The 20,799-nt window shown below is 44.7% G+C and overlaps 1 long non-coding RNA gene across 1 annotated transcript in view; it reads right to left on the bottom strand.

The window, feature by feature from the left end:
- Positions 1 to 1,105: 1,105 nt before the first annotated feature.
- LOC137369134 (uncharacterized) overlaps positions 1,106 to 20,799 on the bottom strand; it is a 56,392-nt gene continuing 36,698 nt past the window's right edge. The window contains exon 3 of the long non-coding RNA XR_010974876.1: positions 1,106 to 6,745. This is a non-coding gene — a long non-coding RNA (uncharacterized lncRNA). The remainder of the gene's footprint in view (positions 6,746 to 20,799) is intronic.

Genomic DNA, 20,799 nt, shown 5'->3' with positions numbered 1-20,799 from the left:
AGTTCAAGCGATGGTAATGCCATTGAATGTCAAGGGGAGATGGTTAGATTCTCTCTTGTTGGAGATGGTCATTGCTGATACTTGTGTGGTGCGAATGTCACTTGCCACTTAATAGCCCAAGCCTGGATATTGTCCAGGTCTTGCTGCATTTCTACCCGGACTGCTTCAGTGTCTGACGAGTTGCAAATGTTGCTGAACATTGTGCAATCATCAGCAAATATCCCCACTTCTGACCTTATGATTAAAGGAATGTCATTGATGAAGCAGCTGAAGATGATTGGGCCTAGGACACTACTCTGAGGAACTCCTGCAGTGATGTCCTGGAGCTCAGATGATTGGCCTCCAACAACCACAACCATCTTCCTTTGTGCTAGGTATGACTCCAAGCAGCGGAGAGTTTTCCCCCTGATTTCCATTGACTTCAGTTTTGCTCGGGCTCCTTGATGCCATACTCGGTCAACTACTGCCTTGATGTCAAGGGCAGTCACTCTCACCTCACCTCTTGAGTTCAGCTCTTTTGTCCATGTTTGAACCAAGGCTGTAATGAGGTCAGGAGCTGAGTGGCCTTGGCGGAACCCAAACTGAGCGTCACTGAGCAGGTTATTGCTAAGCAAGTGCCACTTGATAGCACTGTTGATGACACCTTCCATCACTTTACTGATGATTGAGAGTAGACTGATGGGGCGGTAATTGGCTGTGTTCGACCTGTCCTGCTTTTTGTGTACAGGATCTCCCTGGGCAATTTTCCACATTGCTGGATAGATGCCAATGTTGTAGCTGTACTGGAACAGCTTGGCTAGGGGCGCAGCAAATTCTGGAGCACAGGTCTTCAGTACTATTGCCAGAATATTGTCAGGGCCCATCGAATTTGCAGTATCAAGTGCCTTCAGTCATTTCTTGATATCATGGGGAGTGAATCGAATTGACTTTATTTGCTGTTCTTTATATCTCTTCCAGTCCTCTGGATCCACACTATTCTTTGCACTTTTATATTGTAACGACCACTTCTCAACGGGTCCCAACATATTTTTAAATACTTTACCACATGCCAATACGGTCAATCATAGACTCTATTTTTATCCCAGAAGAAAACACACCAACCATGTTTCTTTACTAAACAACAAAATTATCAGTTTATTATAAAACAAGTCTTAGCCAATAATGAAGTTAAGCAGAAACATACAGCTTGAAATATTAAAGTTTCATTTTTACCTTAGCCCCTCACACACTGGGGAGGCAGTGGCGTAGTGGTATTTTCACTGGACTAGTAACCCAGAGACCCAGGGTATTGCTCAGGGGACATGGGTGCAAATCCCACCACAGTAGGAGGTGAAATTTGAATTCAATTAGTAAGTCTGAAATTAAAAAGCTAGTCTAATGATGGCCATGAAACCATTGTCGATTGTTGTAAAAACCCATCTGATTCACTCATGCCCTTTAGGGAAAGAAATCTGCTGTCCTTACCTGGTCTGGCCTACATATGACTCCAGACCCACAGCAATGTGGTTGACTCTTAAATGCCCTCTGAAATGGTCAAGCAAGCCACTCAGTTTTATCAAACTGCGACAGTATCAATAAGGAATGAAACCAGCTGGACCACCCAGCATCGACCTAGGCACTGGAAACGACAACGGCAAACCCAACCCTGTCGACCCTACAAAATCCTCCTTACTAACATCTGGGGGCTTGTGCCAAAGTTGGGAGAACAGCTTGACATAGGCATACTCACGGAATTGTACCTTACAGACAATGTCCCAGACACTGCCATCACCATCCCCGGGTATGTTCTGTCCCACCGACAGAACAGACCCAGCAGAGGTGGCGGCACAGTGGCATACAGTCGGCAGGTAGTTGCCCTGGGAGGCCTCAACATTGACTCCAGACCCCATGAAGTCTCATGGCATCAGGTCAAACATGGGCAAGGAAACCTCCTGCAGATTACCAACGACCACCCTCCCTCAGCTGATGAATCAGTGCTTCTCCATGTTGAACAGCACTTAGGGGAAGCACTGAGGGTGGCAAGAGCACAGAATGTACTCTGGGTCAGGGACTTCAATGTCCATCACCAAAAGTGGCTCGGTAGCACCACCACTGACCGCGCTGGCCGTGTTCTAAAGGACATAGCTGCTTGACTGGGTCTGCGGCAGATGGTGAGGGAACGAACAAGAGAGAAGAATATACTTGACCTCGTCCTCCCCAGCAGCTTGCCGCAGATGCATCTGTCCATGACAGTATTGACAGGAATGACCACCGCACGGTCCTTGTGGAGACAAAGTCCCGTCTTCACATTGAGGATACCCTCCACCGTGTTGTGTGGCACTACCACCGTGCTAAATGGGATAGTTTTCGAACAGATCTAGCAATGCAAAACTGGGAATCCATGAGGTGCTGTGGACCATCAGCAGCAGCAGAATTGTACTCAACCACAATCTTTAACCTCATGGGCCGGCATATCCCCCACTCTACAGTTACCATCAAGCTGGGGATCAATCCTGGTTCAATGAAGAGTGCAGGAGGGCATGGCAGGAACAGCAGCAGGCATACCTCAAAATGAGGTGTCAAGCTACAACCCAGGACTACTTGCGTGCCTAACAGTATAAGCAGCATGCAATAGACAGAGCTAAGTGATCCAATAACCAACGGATCAGATCTAAGCACTGCAGTCCTGCCACATCCAGTCGTGACTGATGGTGGACAATTTAACAACTAACTGGAGGAGGTGGCTCTACAAAAATCCCCATCCTCAATGATGAGGGAGCCCAGCACATCAGTGCAACAGATATGGCTGAAGCATTTGCAACGATTTTCAGCCAGAAGTGCCGAGCTGAAGATCCATCTCGGCCTCCTCCTGAAGTCTCCAGCATCACAGATTCACTCCGCGTGATATCAAGAAATGACTGAAGGCACTGGATACTGCAAAGCCCTGACAACAGTCCAGCAATAATACTGAAGACCTGTGCTCCTGAACTTGCCGCATACCTAGCCAAGCTGTTCCAGTACAGCTACAACTCTGGCATCTACCTGGCAATGTGGAAAATTGCCCAGGTATGTCCTGTGCACAAAAAGCAAGACAAATCCAACCTGGCCTATTAATGCCCCATCAGTCGACTCTCGATCATCAGTAAAATGATGGAAGGTGAGGTTGACAGTTCTATCAAGTGGCACGTGCTTCGCAATACCCTGCTCAGTACCGCTCATTTTGGATTCCGCCAGGACCACTCAGCTCCTGACCTCATACAGCCTTGTTTCAAACATGGACAAAAGAGCTGACTCAAGAGGTGAGGTGAGAGTGACTGCCCTTGACATCAAGGCAGTAGTTGACCGAGTATGGCATCAAGGAGCCCTCGCAAGACTGGAGTCAATGGGAATCAGGGCGAAATTGCTCCGCTGGTTGGAGTCATACCTAGCACAAAGGAAGATGATTGTGGTTGTTGGAGGTCAATCATATCAGCTCCAGGGCATCACTGCAGGAGTTCCTCAGGGTAGTGTCCTAAGCCCAACCATCTATAGCTGCTTCATCAATGACCTTCCTTCAATTATAAGGTCACAAGTGGGGATGTTCGCTGATGATTGCACAATGTTCAGCAACATTCGCGACCCCTCAGATACTGAAGCAGTCCATGTAGAAATGCAGCAAGACCTGCACAATATCCAGGCTTGGGCTGATAAGTGACAAGTAACATTCGTGCCACACAAGTGCCAGGCAATGACCATCTGCAATAAGAGAGAATCTAACCATCTCCCCTTGACATTCAATGACACTACCATCGCTAAATCCCGTACTATCAACATCCTGGGGGTTACCATTGACCAGAAACTGAATTGGATTAGCCATATAAATACCATGGCTACAAGAGCAGGTCAGAGGTTAAGAATCCTACGGCAAGTAACTCACCCCCTGACTCTCCAAAGCCTGTCCACCATCTACAAGGCTCAAATCAGGAGTGTGATGGAATACTCTCCACTTGCCTGGATGGGTACAACTCCAGCAACACTCAACAGCTCCAGGACAAAGCAGACCACTTGATTGGCACCCCATCCACAAACATTCGCTCCCTCCACCACCGACGCCCAGTGGCAGCAGTGTGTACCATCTACAAGATGCACTGCAGCAATGTGCCAAGGCTCCTTAGACAGCACCTTCCAAACCCGCGACTTCTACCACCTCGAAGGACAAGAGCAGCAAATGAATTGCAACACCACCACCTGAAAGTTCCCCTCCAAGCCACAGACCTTCCTGACTTGGAACTATATTGCCGTTCCTATACTGTCACTGGGTCAAAATCCTGGAACTCCCTTCCTAACAGCACCTATCCCACATGGACTGCTGCGGTTCAAGAAGGCAGCAAACCACCACCTTCTCAAGGGCAATTAGGGATGGGCAATAAATGCTGGCCCATACAGCAATGTCCACCTCCCCTGAATGAATAAAAAAAAAGAAACACCCAGGTTCCTGATGGCCTCTTTGCTCCTGAGTCCAACTGCTCTCCAAAAGCCAACAGCGTTTCACTCAGCAAGCACACAGATCAAAACATCAGCAGGCACCCCCTGCGTCAGCACATCATGTGGGATGTCCCAGATAGCAATTTAAACAAATTATTTCCAACTCTAAATCTTCTCTTTGTTCTGGGAAATCATATGAATAATAAACATCTGATTGAGGCATCTTCATCAAGAAGTTCAGAGAGGTTCCCATTGTTTAGGGTCTTCTCACTTCCCATTATGATCTTACTAAATAAACATGGGCCACCCTTTGATTTGTAACTATTCTAGGTTTGTTTGCCAGATTCCAAACCCAGTGTTTTCATTTGTCTTGCATTTAAAAAAATTCAATTCCCAAATTAAAAGTTACCTCTAGAAAATTAATACAAACCATGAACCAAATGATCATAACACCTTCCCCCTAGAAAAAAATGAAAATTCATCACAAGAACAAAATAACTTATAATATGCTATATATTTTAACAACTAACTTATCACATGCAATACATATAACAGTCTTCCTCATAATCCACAAAATAATCCATCTTGACAATATTCCTTTGCTGAATTTGTAACCAGAAACCTTTACCAAAAGATGATAGTATTTAAACAGATGGAAAGGACACTTGAAAAACTGTGGTATGCCAATGAACCATGTAAGTGTCTTTGAGGGCAGTTGTAAATCATTTTTTTAAAAAGTTACAGTCCAGTTAGAACATCAGCAATTGTGTTGCTCTTCCCTGCAACATGAATAATTTTAAATTAAAAGCTGCAGCATCAAACTCCAGCGAAACAATCGAAGATTCTTTCTGCGAAACAGTTCCAAAAACACTGGTGGATTATGATCAGTGTAGGTTAATGTTTTTCCTTGATTACTCAAAATGTATGCTTCAAACTGTTGAAGAGCCAAGACAAGACTTAGTATTTTGCAGTGTTTCTTGAAAGTTGTTTTCTTCTGTATATGAAAATCCAAATTTTTACCATGTTCTTGAGTAAACGATGGTTCTGATAGTCACTTTGGCTTTTGCATACCAGTAGTTGGGAATTGTGATCCATTTGGTCCTTCTGTAAGTGGAGATCTTTCATTGTTAACTACATGTGAATTTTCAAACTTAGTCCTTGAATCAGTCTGTTCATATTTCACTTCTGAACTTTATTTTCTCCCACAGTTCCAGGTTCTTCATTGTTTAAGTTCGAAAAGAATGTCCTCATTAATTCCACAGTTAAATCACCTTCCTTCTGCTTAACTGCAGGTGTATCTTTATTTTTATGTCCATTCCCCAGACTCAAACATTCAATGCTCTCTTTTTGAGATAGCATGTTTAAAACTGCTTCTTTCTGTGTTAAGAACTCCTTTTGTTGGTCAAAGTTTTCCTTAGCTACTTTAAGCAGGTTCTTCAAATTGACCTGATGTCTGAATAAAAATGCTTGATATTCCTGTTTGGCTTGGTCTTTAAACATTTTATAATCCTTCAGTTTATCTTGATCCCACCCAGAACGAGCCTTGTTTAAAACTCTGAGTGCAGTCGATAGCTTCTTCATTTTGGACTTCCACTTTCTGTTCTAACACCGTGATCCTTTCATATAACTCCTGAATAATATCATCCCAATCACTTTGGGTTTCAAATTGACTTTTGTAACCTGTCCATTTGCCTGGATTCCTGCTGCTGTGCTTTGTGTTGTAACAGCACCTTAGATTTAATGTTAGGTCTCATTAACCATTCAAGGTTAGTCTGAAGTTTTGGCCCTTCTTAGGGAGAACTTATACTTTGAAATTCTTCAGGTACTTTTGCTGACTCTGTTAAGTCTATTAATAGGGTAGATACATTGGTATCTTTGTTTAATTTACTCTCTGGCCCAAGGGGATTACAAATAGGTAGGTCGTGCTTAACTATTCTAATTGATTTTTTAAATTAAATAACAGAGAAGGTTGATGAGGGAAATGCAATGGATGTTGTCTATATGGATTTTAAGAAAGCATTTAGCAAAGTACTACATAAAAGACTGGTTAACAAAATTGAGGCTCATTGAATAGGAGGGTCACTGTCAGCTTGAATAAAAAATTAGCTTCAGGACAGAAAACAGCGAGGAGTTGTGAATGGTCACAGACTTGAAACGTTAATTCATTTTTGCTCTCCACAGATGCAGCCTGACCTGATGAGTATTTTCAGCATTTTCTGTTTTTATTTCAGATTTTCAGCATCCACAGTATTTTGCTTTTGTGCTGTGTTGTTGTAATCATGGTAAATGGTTGTTTTTCAGACTGGAGGATGGAGAAAAGGAGAGTGAGGGGAGATTGAGGAACATAGGAAATAGCAGCAGGAGTAGGCCATTCTGCCCAGTGGGCCTGCTCCACCATTCAAACAGATCATGGCTGATCATCTACCTCTACGCCACTTTTCCCCACTATCCCCATATTCCTTGATGTCATTAGTATCCAGAAAACTATTGATTTCTATCTTGAACATGCTCAATGACTGAGCTTCCACAGCCCTCTGAGGTAGACAATTCCAAAGATTCACCACCCTCTGAATAAAGAAATTCCTCCTCATCTCAGTCTTAAATGGCCTGCCCCTTATTCTGAGACTGTGGCCCCTGGTTCAAGACTCACCAGCCAGACGAAACATCCTATCCACATATACCCTGTCACGCCCTGTACGAATGTTGTAAGTTTCAATGAGATCACCTCTCATTCTTCGAAACTCTAGAGAATAAAGGCCCAGTTTCTGCAATCACTCCTCATAAAACAATCCCGCCATCCCAGGGATTAATCTGGTCAATCTCCATTGCACTCCCTCTATGGGAAGTATATTCTTCTGTTACGCCAATCTGCTTTGTTGAATGATAATTTTATTTAATCCACTAACTGGAGATAGAGTCATACAGCACAGAAACAGGCCCTTCGACCCATCGTGTTTGTGCCGGCCATCAAGCACCTAACTATTATAGTCCCATTTTCCAGCACTTGGCCCGTAGCCTTGTATGCTATGGCATTTCAAGTGCTCATAAAAATACTTCTTAAATGTTGTGAGGGTTCCTGCCTCTACCACCTCTTCAGGCAGTGTGTTCCAGATTCCAACCACCCTCTGGGTGAAAAAACTTTTCCTCAAATCCCCTCTAAACCTCCTGTCCCTTACCTTAAATCTATGCCCCCTGGTTATTGACCCCTCCGCTAAGGGAAAAAGTCTCTTCCAATCTAATCTATCAATGCCCCTCATAATTTTGTATACCTCAATCACGTCCCCCCTCATCCTTCTCTGTTCTAAGGAAAACAACCCTAGCCTTTTCAGTCTCGCTTCATAGATGAAATGCTCCAGCCCAGGCCCTGGTGAATCTCCTCTGCACCCTCTCCAGTGCAATCACATCCTTCCTATAGTGTGGTGCCCAGAATTGTACACAGTACTCTAGCTGTGGGTTAACTAGCATTTTATACAGCTCATCATAACCTCCCATATTGTATGCCTCGGCTAATAAAGGCAAGTATCCCATATGCCTTCCTAACCACCTTATCTACCTGTGCTGCTGAATTTATATATTTTTTCAAAGACATTTTTAAAAAGACCAGCTGAAAGGATGACTTTGCTGGCAGCTTAAGATGGCTACTTTATTTGCAACACTGCAATGCTTGTGAGGAGGGAGACACAATGTCTGCTCATGCCCCAGCAAGAACCAAGACCCAGAAAGTTTAAAGGAACTACCTGTATTTTTTAGGAAGAAAGAAATACTGCTATCTGCTATGTTTGAATGACTGAGTGACTGTTATGTGACAAGCCCCTCCCCATCTGTGGTTTTAAGCTTGTGTCTTTCTGCAGCAGAGAAAGGAGAAGCAACTGGACTCTGACACACTCGAGCGGGCGTCTCTCTCTTACTCCATTACAGCTTGAAATCTTTCAAATCCTGTTGACTGACCATCTTTGTATACTCTGGCTACAATCAGAAACCCCATTGGAGGAAATCATCCGCATTGCTGTCTCCAAGAGACCTACCGAACCAGTCATCTGCCTCTTCAAACTAAAAGCCTCAGGACCACCGAATTCAGCTAGAAGCCAGCTGAATCACCAAACACCACAAACTGTATACCCCAATATTCTATCGGCTCTAACTCAACCAATCTACCTTTCCCCACACTGTAACCTATTTGTGTGTGTGTCAATCTTTAGTGTGTGTGTGTGTGTGAAAGTTGGCACATTGTTTGTTATTTTTATTAGTTCAGTTTAGGTACAATAAAATTAACCACTTTCTTTGTTAAACTCAAGAAAACCTGTCCAATTACTTACTTGTTATGATCATAACAAGAACCAATTAAACACCTACTGAATTGGCCAGTACATCCACTTGAAGGAAGAATTAAACCTGTTGTGCTCAAACAAGAAGAAGGAAAAGAGGGAAGCCCTTCAACCCTCCTCACTTGACCGTAACACTTCCTTAGGTAAGGAATCCAAAACTGTACACAATACGGCAGGTGCAGTCTCACCAAGGCTCTATACAATTGCAGCAAAACATTTTTACTCCTATATTCAAATCCTCTTACAATGTAGGCCAAAATACCATTTTCCTTCCTAAATGCATGCTGCACCTGTATACTAGCTGACAGTCAGTCATGAAGGACACACATGTCTCTCTGGACATCAACACTTCCCAAACTCTCACCATTTAAGAAATACTCTGCCTTTCTGTTTTTTCAACCAAAGTGGATCACTTCACACTTATTCACATTATATTCCATCTGCTATGTTCTTGCCCATTCACTTAGACTGTCCAAATCTGCTCTTAATTAGTATGTTTGTATGTTCATATGTTTGTAAATCCCCTTGAAGCCTTCTTAAATCCACCTCACAACTTACATTCCCACCTAGTTTTGTGTCATCAGCAAATTTGGAAATATTACATTTGGTCCCCATATCCAAATTATTTATGTAGATTGTGAACAGCCATGGTCCAAGTACCGATCCTTACGGTACCCCACTAGTAACAGCCTGCCATCCTGAGAATGACCGATTTATTCCTACTCTCTGCTTTCTGTCTGTTAACCAATTCTCAATCCATAGCAGTAAATTACCCCCAATCACAAATGCTCTAATTTTGTTTACTAATCTCCTGTGTGGGACCTTCTGAAAATCCAAATACACCACATCCACTGGTTCTCCTTCATCTATGCTACAAGTAACAGCCTCAAAAAACTCCAACAACTTTGTCAAACATGATTTCCCTTTCATAAATCCATTTTGTCCCTGCCCAATCATATTATTTTCCAAATGTCTGGTTATCACATTCCTTAATAATAAATTCTAACATTTTCCCTGCGACTGATGTCAAACTAACAGGCTTGTAGTTCTCTGTTTTCCCCTCGCACCCTTCGTAAATAGTCTGCAGGAACCCTTCCAGAATCTATATGCATCCAAAATCTCTATAGACACCTCCTTCAATAATCTGAAATGTAGCTCATCTGGTCCAGGGGATTTATCAACTTTCAATCCAATTATTTTTTGAGTACTACCTCTTTATTGATACTAATTTCTTTCAGTTCCTCATTTTTACAAGTCTCTTGGTTCCCTAGTATTTCTGGGAGATTTTCTGTATCTTCCTCCATGAAGACAGACACAAAGTAATTGTTTAGTCTCTCCACCATTTCCACATTCTCCACCACAAAATCTCCTGCCTCCACCTGTAATGGACCCCCATTTGTCCTTGCTAATCTTTTCCTTTTCACATACCTAAAGAAGATTTTTCAGTCCGTCTTTATGTTTCTCGCTAGCTTGTATTCATATTTTCTTTTCCCTTTCTTTATCAATTTCTTGGTCCTCCTTTGCTGGATTCTAAATCGCTCCCAATCCTTGGGCTTACCACTTTTTCTCACAACCTTATAAGCCACTTCCTTTGATTTATTGCAATCTTTAACTTCTTTTGTTAGCCACGGTTGATTCACCTTTCCTGTTAGGTTTTTGTGTCTTAGAGGAATGTATATTTGTTGTAGACCATGTAATACTTCTTTAAGTACTAGGCCTGTCTACCGTCAAATCTTTTAACGTATTTTCCCAATCCACCATAGCCAATTTGCCTCACATACCTTCATAGTTTCCTTTGTTCAGATTTAAGACCCTTGTTTCAGAATGAACTATATCTCTTTCAAACTTGTAAAATTCTATCATATTGTGGTCACTATTTCCTAATGGCTCCTTTACAACAAGGTTATTAATTAGCTCTTTCTCATTACATAATAATAAATTTAAAATAGCCTGATCCCAAGTTGGTTCTTCAACATACTGCTCCAGAAACCCATCTCGTACACACTCCAGGAATTCATCCTCCACAGCATTAGTGCTAATTATGCTTACCCAGTCTATATGTAAATTGACGTCACCCATCATTACTGTGCCATGCTATATGCAGGTCTAATTTCCTTATTTATACCATGCCCAACATTGCTGTTCCAGTTTGGTGGCCTATAAACAACTCCTACCAATGTTTGCTACCCTTGCTGTTTCTTAGCTCCACCCAAACTGATTCTACGTCGTGCTCCTTCACTCTAAGAACCTCTCTCACTAAAGTACTGATCTCATTCCTTATTAACAACACTACCCCACCACATTTTCCCCTCCACCTATCCTTCCTAAATGATGAATATCCCTGAATCTTCAGTTCCCAGTCTTGGTCACCCTGTAACCACATCTCCACAGTGGCAATTAAATCATACCCATTTACTTCTATTTGTGCCTTCAAATCAATTTGATTGAGGTGTACAAAATTGTAACAGGTTTAGATAAGGTAGATAAAGAAAAGCTGTTCCCAATAGCTGATGGCACAAGGACTAGGCACTTAAGGGAAATAAACTTGCAGGGCTACAGGGATACACTGGGCGAATGGACTGACTGAATTGCTCTACACAGAGCTGGCATGGATTTGATGGGCTGAATGGCCTCCTTCCGTGTCATAATGACTGTATGGGCAACATTTTATGCTGTCCCCCGTGGCGAGTTTATGGGCGGGGAAGGCATTTAATCGGTGGGATGGTGGCGAATGGGGGACCCTGCTATCTTCCTGCCTCCACCCCGATTAAGTCCGTGGCAGGAAGGCCCATGGACAGCCTTCCTACCTGCCACTAATTGAGGCCCTTAAGGGGCAATTAATGCCCAATTAAGGGCCTCTTCCCACCGCCACTGGTATTAACCCGGTGGTGGGCAGGCTTGTTGCCACATGGGAAGCACAACATGCAAACCCGTGTGGGGTTGCTTGTGATCTCTTCTGAGGGGAGATGGTCCTTCATTCAAAGGCACGCAGTGCCTGATTGAGGGTTGCGGCATTGGGAAGGGGGAGACCCGCTAAGAGCCACTTCCCTGCCCTTGCTGCCAACACCCCCACCCCCATGACCCCCACGCTGGAAAACCCCTCCTGCCATCACTTAACTCTGACCTGGTCACTCCGCAATCCTGGGCCTCCGGTGGTGTCATTTTGGCAGCAGCCACCACCTCCCAGGTGGCACTGCTGAGCAAAAGAACTGCCAGGCTCTGATTGGTCGGCAGCTCTCGCCAGGCAGGACTTCCCTCGCCCGGGGTCCTGATTCTGGAAAAGGCCAGCCAGTGGCCTGTTAATTGCCTGATTGGCTTGTCATACAGTAGGCCTTCCCCAAAGGAGGCAACGTGTGTCTCTCGAGAACCCTGTCGTCAGCATAAAATTTCCCCCATTACTCTAAGTAAGTTAAAAGTACATCACCTGCAAGTTGGATGGCTGTTCCTTTAAATAGTGCTATTGGAGGGTCGGGGTGGAGTGTCCCTTGTGCAGCCGAACACATGGTTAGCTGAGAGTAATTAACCCATACCTACACTGGACCCATACGGTCAAAGTTACAAAAACCTGTGTCAAATCAGCCGGAATGACTGATTGATGTCACTATCAAATTTCTCCTGATGCTTCTGGCGCAGGTACAGCACGTTTGCCAAGCACCTTCCAGTACTGGGCGCTGTGCTTAAGTGGCAGGAAGCATTGCACGGGTCATTCTCTCATTCCTCGGCTTCCATAGCGCTGACCCCACTGGTGCTACGAAGTCTAATTTCACAGACACTACATCTAACAACAAGAGGGCAGGCTATACTAGATTTGTGATGAGTAATAAGCCAGATTTAGTTAATAGCCTAACAGTAAGGAAACATTTACATAACAGTGATCAAATGCAATGTTAGGTTTGAAATGGAGGAATAAGCCTAATTAAGGCGAACTTTAACAGGATGAGATAGTTACTGATGACAGCAAGATGGTCAAAACAGATATTCGGTAAGACTACAGATGAACTGTGGGAAGTACTCAAAAAATAATTTTGTTTAATATAGGACCAGTGTATATACCCCTAAGGGACTTACCAAATAAATCAGCCATGGTCAACAAAACAAGTGAAGGATACATAAAGCTAAAGAAAGAGCATATTGTTACGAGTGCTTCTATATTTTCAAGTTTTTTTTGAGAACTCGTATTATAGAGCTGGACATTGGTTTATTTTGGGAAAACTGAAAAGACTCCATGGACGGGTTTTTTACCAGGGTTCCTGAGAGGTCTGGCTTTGAAAACAAACAATGACAGGAAGGCACCTGTTTTCAAATAATTACCCAGCAGGGGTTGTTTTTGACTTGTCAAAAGATGTTTGCAGAGAAGTGACAGATCAAGATTTATAGGGGTCAGGAGACTTGTCTCTAATGACATTGGTCAGTGAGTTGGGATATGAACAATGGTTTGAAAAGACAGTTGGAGAATACTTGCCAAGAAGAACAAACCACAACTCTGTCTGTTCCAGCAGTTTGGAAAAAACCTGCCAATTTTCTATCTATTGAGGAGCTGAAAAGCAAGCGTAAGAAGCAGACTGAAACTATTGCTGCATTCCTCCTGTAAGGCCTATGTCTGAAATCTCAGTTGGTGTATTTCCTGGAGGCCCACCCAAACAGATCTTCAACCTCACCTGAAAAGAACTGTTCTAGGAAGATCCCAGTGACAGCCGTCGATACACATTTGGGATGCCAAACTAAAACAAAGGACATCTTTCCATATCTTCTTTCTTCTTCAAGAATGAGCAAGTATTTAGCCGAGGTTTTTTTTGTAATAGAGCTCAAAAACGCAAATACCTTTATTTTTCCGGTTAACCAGTGTATGAGTGTGTTTTTTGTTCTTCGTTTGTGGGATTTGGGTGTCACTGGCTAGGCCAGCATTTATTGCCCATCCCTAATTGCCCTTGAGAAGATGGTGGTGAGCTGCCTTCTTGAACTGCTGCAGTTCATATGGGGTAGGTACACCCACAGTGCTGTTAGGAAGGGAGTTCCAGGATTTTGACCCAGTGACAGTGAAGGAACAGCGACATACTTCCATGTCAGGATGGTGTGTGGCTTGGAGGGGAACTTGCAGGTGGTGGTGTTCCCAGGCATCTGCTGTCATTGTCCTTCTAGGTGGTGGAGGTCGCAGGTTTGGATGGTGCTGTCTAAGGAGACTTGGTGCATTGCTGCAGTGCATCATGCAGAAGGTACACACTGCTGCCACTGTGGCGGTGGTGAACGGAGTGAATGCCTGGATGGGGTCCCAATCAAGCCGGCTGCTTTGTCCTGGATGGTGTTGAGCTTCTTGAGTGTTGTTGGAGCTGCCACCCATCCAGGCAAGTGGAGAGTATTCCATCACACTCCTGACTTGTGCCTTGTAGATGGTGGACAGGTTTTGGGGAGTCAGGAGGAGAGTTACTCGCCGCAGGATTCCTAGACTCTGACCTGCTCTTGTAGCCATGGTATTTATATGGCTACTCCAATTCAGTTTCTGGTCAACGGTAACCCCCAGGATATTGCTAGTGGGGGATTCAGTGATCATAATGCCATTGAATGTCAAGGGGAGATGGTGAGATTCTCTTTTGTTTGAGATGGTCATTGCCTGGTACTTGTGTGGCGCGAATGTTACTTGCCACTTATCAGCCCAAGCCTGGATATTGTCCAGGTCTTGCTGCATTTCTACACGGACTGCATCAGTATCTGAGGAGTCATGAATGGTGCTGAACATCGTGCAATCATCAGCGAACATCCCCACTTTTCACCTTATGAATGAAGGAAGGTCATTGATGAAGCAGTTGAAGATGGTTGAGCCTAGGTTACTACCCTGAGGAACTCCTGCAGTGATGTGCCGGAGCTCAGACGATTGACCTCCAACACCCACAACCATCTTCCTTTGTGCTAGGTATAACTCCAAGCAGGGGAAAGTTTTCCCCCTGAATCCCATTGACTCCAGTTTTGCTAGGGCTCCTTGATGCCATACTCAGTCAAATGCTGCCATGATGTCAAGGGCAGTCACACTCACCTCACCTCTTGAGTTCAGTTCCTTTGTCCATGTTTGAACCAGGCTTTAGTGAGGTCAGGAGCTGAGTGGCCCTGGTGGAATGCAAACTGAACATCAGTGAGCATGTTATTGCTGAGCAAGTGCCACTTGATAGCACTGTTGACAACACCTTCCATCACTTTACTAATGATTGAGAGCAGACTGATGAGGTGGCAACTGGCCAGGTTGGACTTGTCCTGCTTTTTGTGTACAGGACATACCCGAGCAATTCCCACATTGCCGGGTAGATGACAGAGTTGTAGCTGTACTGGAACAGCTTGGCTAGGTACGCGGCAAGTTCAGGAGCACAGGTCTTCAGTACTATTGCTGGAATGTTGTCAGGGCTTTGCAGTATCCAGTGCCTTCAGTCATTTCTTGATATCACGCGGAGTGATTCGAATTGGCTGAAGACTGGCATCTGTAATGCTGGAGACTTCAGGAGGAGGCCAAGATGGATCTTCAGCTCGGCACTTCTGGCTGAAAATCGTTGCAAATGCTTCAGCCATATCTGTTGCACTGATGTGCTGGGCTCCCCCATCATTGAGGATGGGAATTTTTGTAGAGCCACCTCCTCCGGTTAGTTGTTAAATTGTCCACCAACAGTCATGACTGGATATGGCAGGACTGCAGTGCTTAGATCTGATCCGTTGGTTATTGGATCACTTAGCTCTGTCTATTGCATGCTGCTTACACTGTTAGGCATGCAAGTAGTCCTGGGTTGTAGCTTGACACCTCATTTTGAGGTATGCCTGCTGCTGTTCCTGCCATGCCCTCCTGCACTCTTCATTGAACCAGGATTGATCCCCCAGCTTGATGGTAACTGTAGAGTGGGGGATATGCCGGCCCATGAGGTTAAAGATTGTGGTTGAGTACAATTCTGCTGCTGCTGATGGTCCACAGCACCTCATGGATCCCCAATTTTGCATTGCTAGATCTGTTCGAAAACTATCCCATTTAGCACGGTGGTAGTGCCACACAACACGGTGGAGGGTATCCTCAATGTGAAGACGGGACTTTGTCTCCACAAGGACCATGCGGTGGTCATTCCTGTCAATACTGTCATGGACAGATGCATCTGCGGCAAGCTGCTGGGGAGGACGAGGTCAAGTATATTCTTCCCTCTTGTTCGTTCCCTCACCACCTGCCGCAGACCCAGTCAAGCAGCTATGTCCTTTAGAACGCGGCCAGCGCGGTCAGTGGTGGTGCTACCGAGCCACTTTTGGTGATGGACATTGAAGTCCCTGACCCAGAGTACATTCTGTGCTCTTGCCACCCTCAGTGCTTCCCCTAAGTGCTGTTCAACATGGAGAAGCACTGATTCATCAGCTGAGGGAGGGTGGTCGGTGGTCATCAGCAGGAGGTTTCCTTGCCCATGTTTGACCTGATGCCATGAGACTTCATGGGGTCTGGAGTCAATGTTGAGGCCTCCCAGGGCAACTACCTGCCGACTGTATGCCACTGTGCCGCCACCTCTGCTGGGTCTGTTCTGTCAGTGGGACAGAACATACCCGGGGATGGTGATGGTAGTGTCTGGGACATTGTCTGTAAGGTACAATTCCGTGAGTATGACTATGTCAGGCTGTTCTCCCAACTTTGGCACAAGCCCCCAGATGTTAGTAAGGAGGATTCTGTAGGGTCGACAGGGTTGGGTTTGCCGTTGTCGTTTCCAGTGCCTAGGTCGATGCCGGGTGGTCCAGCTGGTTTCATTCCTTATTGACTCTGTAGCAGTTTGATAAAACTGAGTGGCTTGCTTGACCATTTCAGAGGGCATTTAAGAGTCAACCACATTGCTGTGGGTCTGGAGTCATATGTAGGCCAGACCAGGTAAGGACAGCAGATTTCTTTCCCGAAAGGACATGAGTGAATCAGATGGGTTTTTACAACAATCGACAATGGTTTCATGGCCATCATTAGACTAGCTTTTAAATTTCAGACTTACTAATTGAATTCAAATTTCATCTCCTGCTGTGGTGGGATTTGCATCCATGTCCCCTGAGCAATACCCTGGGTCTCTGGGTTACTAGTCCAGTGAAAATACCACTACGCCACTGCCTCCCCAGTGTGTGAGGGGCTAAGGTAAAAATGAAACTTTAATATTTCAAGCTGTATGTTTATGCTTTACTTCATTATTGGCTAAGACTTGTTTTATAATAAACTGATAATTTTGTTGTTTAGTAAAGAAACATGGTTGGTGTGTTTTCTTCTGGGATAAAAATAGAGTCTTTGATTGACCGTATTGGCATGTGGTAAAGGATTTAAAAATATGTTGGGACCCGTGGGGCAGTGGTCGTAAGAATATAAAAGTGCAAAGAATAGTGTGGATCCAGAGGACTGGAAGAGATATAAAGAACAGCAAACAAAGTCAATTCGATTCACTCCACGTGATATCAAGAAATGACTGAAGGCACTTGATACTGCAAATTCGATGGGCCCTGACAATATTCTGGCAATAGTACTGAAGACCTGTGCTCCAGACTTTGCTGCGCCCCTAGCCAAGCTGTTCCAGTACAGCTACAACATTGGCATCTATCCAGCAATGTGGAAAATTGCCCAGGGAGATCCTGTACACAAAAAGCAGGACAGGTCGAACCCGGCCAATTACGGCCCCATCAGTCTACTCTCAATCATCAGTAAAGTGATGGAAGGTGTCATCAACAGTGCTATCAAGTGGCACTTGCTTAGCAATAACCTGCTCAGTGACGCTCAGTTTGGGTTCCGCCAAGGCCACTCAGCTCCTGACCTCATTACAGCCTTGGTTCAAACATGGACAAAAGAGCTGAACTCAAGAGGTGAGGTGAGAGTGACTGCCCTTGACATCAAGGCAGTAGTTGACCGAGTATGGCATCAAGGAGCCCGAGCAAAACTGAAGTCAATGGAAATCAGGGGGAAAACTCTCCGCTGCTTGGAGTCATACCTAGCACAAAGGAAGATGGTTGTGGTTGTTGGAGGCCAATCATCTGAGCTCCAGGACATCACTGCAGGAGTTCCTCAGAGTAGTGTCCTAGGCCCAATCATCTTCAGCTGCTTCATCAATGACATTCCTTTAATCATAAGGTCAGAAGTGGGGATATTTGCTGATGATTGCACAATGTTCAGCAACATTTGCAACTCGTCAGACACTGAAGCAGTCCGGGTAGAAATGCAGCAAGACCTGGACAATATCCAGGCTTGGGCTATTAAGTGGCAAGTGACATTCGCACCACACAAGTATCAGCAATGACCATCTCCAACAAGAGAGAATCTAACCATCTCCCCTTGACATTCAATGGCATTACCATCGCTTGAACTGATTCGAGACAGCCAACAGGGATTCCTGAAGGGTAGGTCATGTCTGTCAAAACTAATTGAATTTATTGAAGAAGTAACTGAAGTAGTTGACAGGGGATTGGCTGTGGATATAGTTCATATGGACTTCCAGAAGGCATTTGATAAGGTTCCATATGAGTCTGTTAGCTAAAATTAAAGCTCATGATATTGAAGGCAAATTATTGACCTGGTTAGGAGGCAGAAGTCAGAGAGTAAGGATAATGGGTATGTACTTGAATTGTAAAGAAGCAACTTGTGGTACCCTAAGAGGATCTGTACTGGGGCCTCAACTGCTCACTATATTTAACAATGACTTTGATAGCACAATATAGTGCCATATATTCAAGTTCACCAATGACACAAAGATAGGTGGCATAGTAATTAATATAGTCTGGAGCATAAAATTATGAAAAGATATTGATAGATTAAAAGAGTGGGAAAAACTGTCGCAGACTGATTTCAATGTAGGTAAGTGAAATCATTCATTTTGGAACAAAAAAGGTTAGATCTGAGTAATTCCAACTGACAGTCCCCCCCTCCTCCACCCCCCACCCACCGTGGCCAGGGTCAGGAGGTGGTCTCTCCAGGACTTGCCAGGCACCTGCTCATGGGCCCCAGCAGTGTTCAGGAGCAGAGCTAGATACTCTAGGTAGTGTCCTAGGCCCAACCATCTTCAGCTGCTTCATCAATGACCTTCCTTCAAACATAAGGTCAAAAGTGGGGATGTTCGCTGATGATTGCACAATGTTCAGCACCATTCGCAACTCCTCAGATACTGAAGCAGTCCGTGTAGAAATACAGCAAGACTTGGACAATATCCAGTCTTGGGCTGATAAGTGGCAAGTAACATTCGCGCCACACAAGTGCCAGGCAATGACCATCTTCAACAAGAGAGAATCTAACCCATCTCCCCTTGACATTCAATGGCATTGCAATCACTGAATCCTCACTATCAACATCCTAGGGGCTACCATTGACCAGAAACTGAAATGGAGTAGCCATATAAATACCGTGACTACAAGAGCAGGTCAGAGGCTAGAAATCCTGTGACGAGTAACTCATCTCCTGACTCCCCAAAGCCTGTCCACCACCTACAAGGCACAAGTCAGGAGTGTGATGGAATACTCTCCACTTGCCTCGATGGGTGCAGTTCCACCAACACTCAAGAAGCTCAACACCATCCAGGACAAAGCAGCCCGCTTGATTGGCTCCCCATCCACAAACATTCACTCCCTCCACCACAGACGCACAGTGGCAGCAGTGTGACCACCTACAAGATGCACTGCAGCAATGCACCAAGACTCCTTAGACAGCATCATCCAAACCCGCGACCTCTACCAACTAGAAGGATAAGGGCAGCAAATGGATGGGAACACCACCACCTGCAAGTTCCCCTCCAAGTCACACACCATCCTGACGTGGAACTATATCGCCGTTCCTTCACTGTCTTTGGATCAAAATCCTGGAACTCATGTTGGAGTTGTACAGTCATGTTGGAGTTGTACAGAACTTTGGTAATGCCACAGCTGGAGTACTGTGTGCAATTCTGGTCGGCACATTATAGGAAGGATGTGATTGCATTGGAGGGGGTGCAGAGGCGATTCATCAGGATGTTGCCTGGGATGGAACATTTAAGCTATGAAGAGAGGTTGGATAGGCTTGGGTTGTTTTCACTGGAGCAGAGAAGACTGAGGGGTGACCTGATCGAGGTGTACAAGATTATGAGGGGCATGGACAGGGTGGATAGGGAGCAGCTGTTCCCCTTAGTTAAAGGGTCAGTTACGAAGGGTCACAAGTTTAAGGTGTGGGGCGGGAGGTTTAAGGGGGATTTGAGGAAGAACTTTTTTACCCAGAGGATGGTGACGGCCTGGAATGCCCTGCCTGGAGGAGTGGTAGAAGCAGGTTGCCTCACATCCTTTAAAAAGTACCTGAATGAGCACTTGGCACGTCATAACATTCAAGGCTATGGGCCAAGTGCTGGCAAATGGGATTAGGTAGACAGGTCAGGTGTTTTAATGTATCGGTGCAGACGTGATGGGCCGAAGGTCCTCTTCTGCACTGTATTATTCTGTGATTCTGTGAACTCCCTCCCAAACAGCATTGTGGGTGTATCCGCACCAGATGGACTGCAGTGGTTCAAGAAGGCAGCTCACCTTCTCAAGGGCAATTAGGGCTGGGCAACAAATGTTGGCCTTGCTAGTGACACTCACATCCCATGAAAATGAATTTAAAAAAACTTCAGAAGTGTACATTGCTGTTATGTAGAAGGTTTCCCAAATAATAATGATGAATGTGTTCAGTGAATATGGAGCTGCTCTTGTTAAGAGTAACCATGTTGAAAAAGTTATTATTTTTGAACCATGTGTAACAAATACCTTGATAATATTACTCAATATTAGGACTGATTCTGCAATCAACACTCTCAGTGAAGATTAGCACTTGCAGGGAAGCACATCAGGAAATCACAGGCCTGCAGCGATTCCCTGACTTGTGCTACCTGGAAGCACTGTTCCTTTCTGACAGCATCTGATCGCAGAATTATTATTTACAGTTTCAAACAATCTGCCTTCAGAAGGACACAAATGCATTTTCAGAAGAGTAACAAGGATGATTCTGGATCTTGGGGCTCCAGGTTATGAGAAAAGATTTTGAAAAACGGATTTGTTTTCAGTGGGGAAA

Source organism: Heterodontus francisci, chromosome 4 (genome assembly GCF_036365525.1).
Source record: "Heterodontus francisci isolate sHetFra1 chromosome 4, sHetFra1.hap1, whole genome shotgun sequence".
Taxonomy (NCBI): domain Eukaryota; kingdom Metazoa; phylum Chordata; class Chondrichthyes; order Heterodontiformes; family Heterodontidae; genus Heterodontus; species Heterodontus francisci.
Note: the sequence above shows the minus strand (reverse complement) of the source record. Positions and strands in the feature narration are given on the sequence as shown.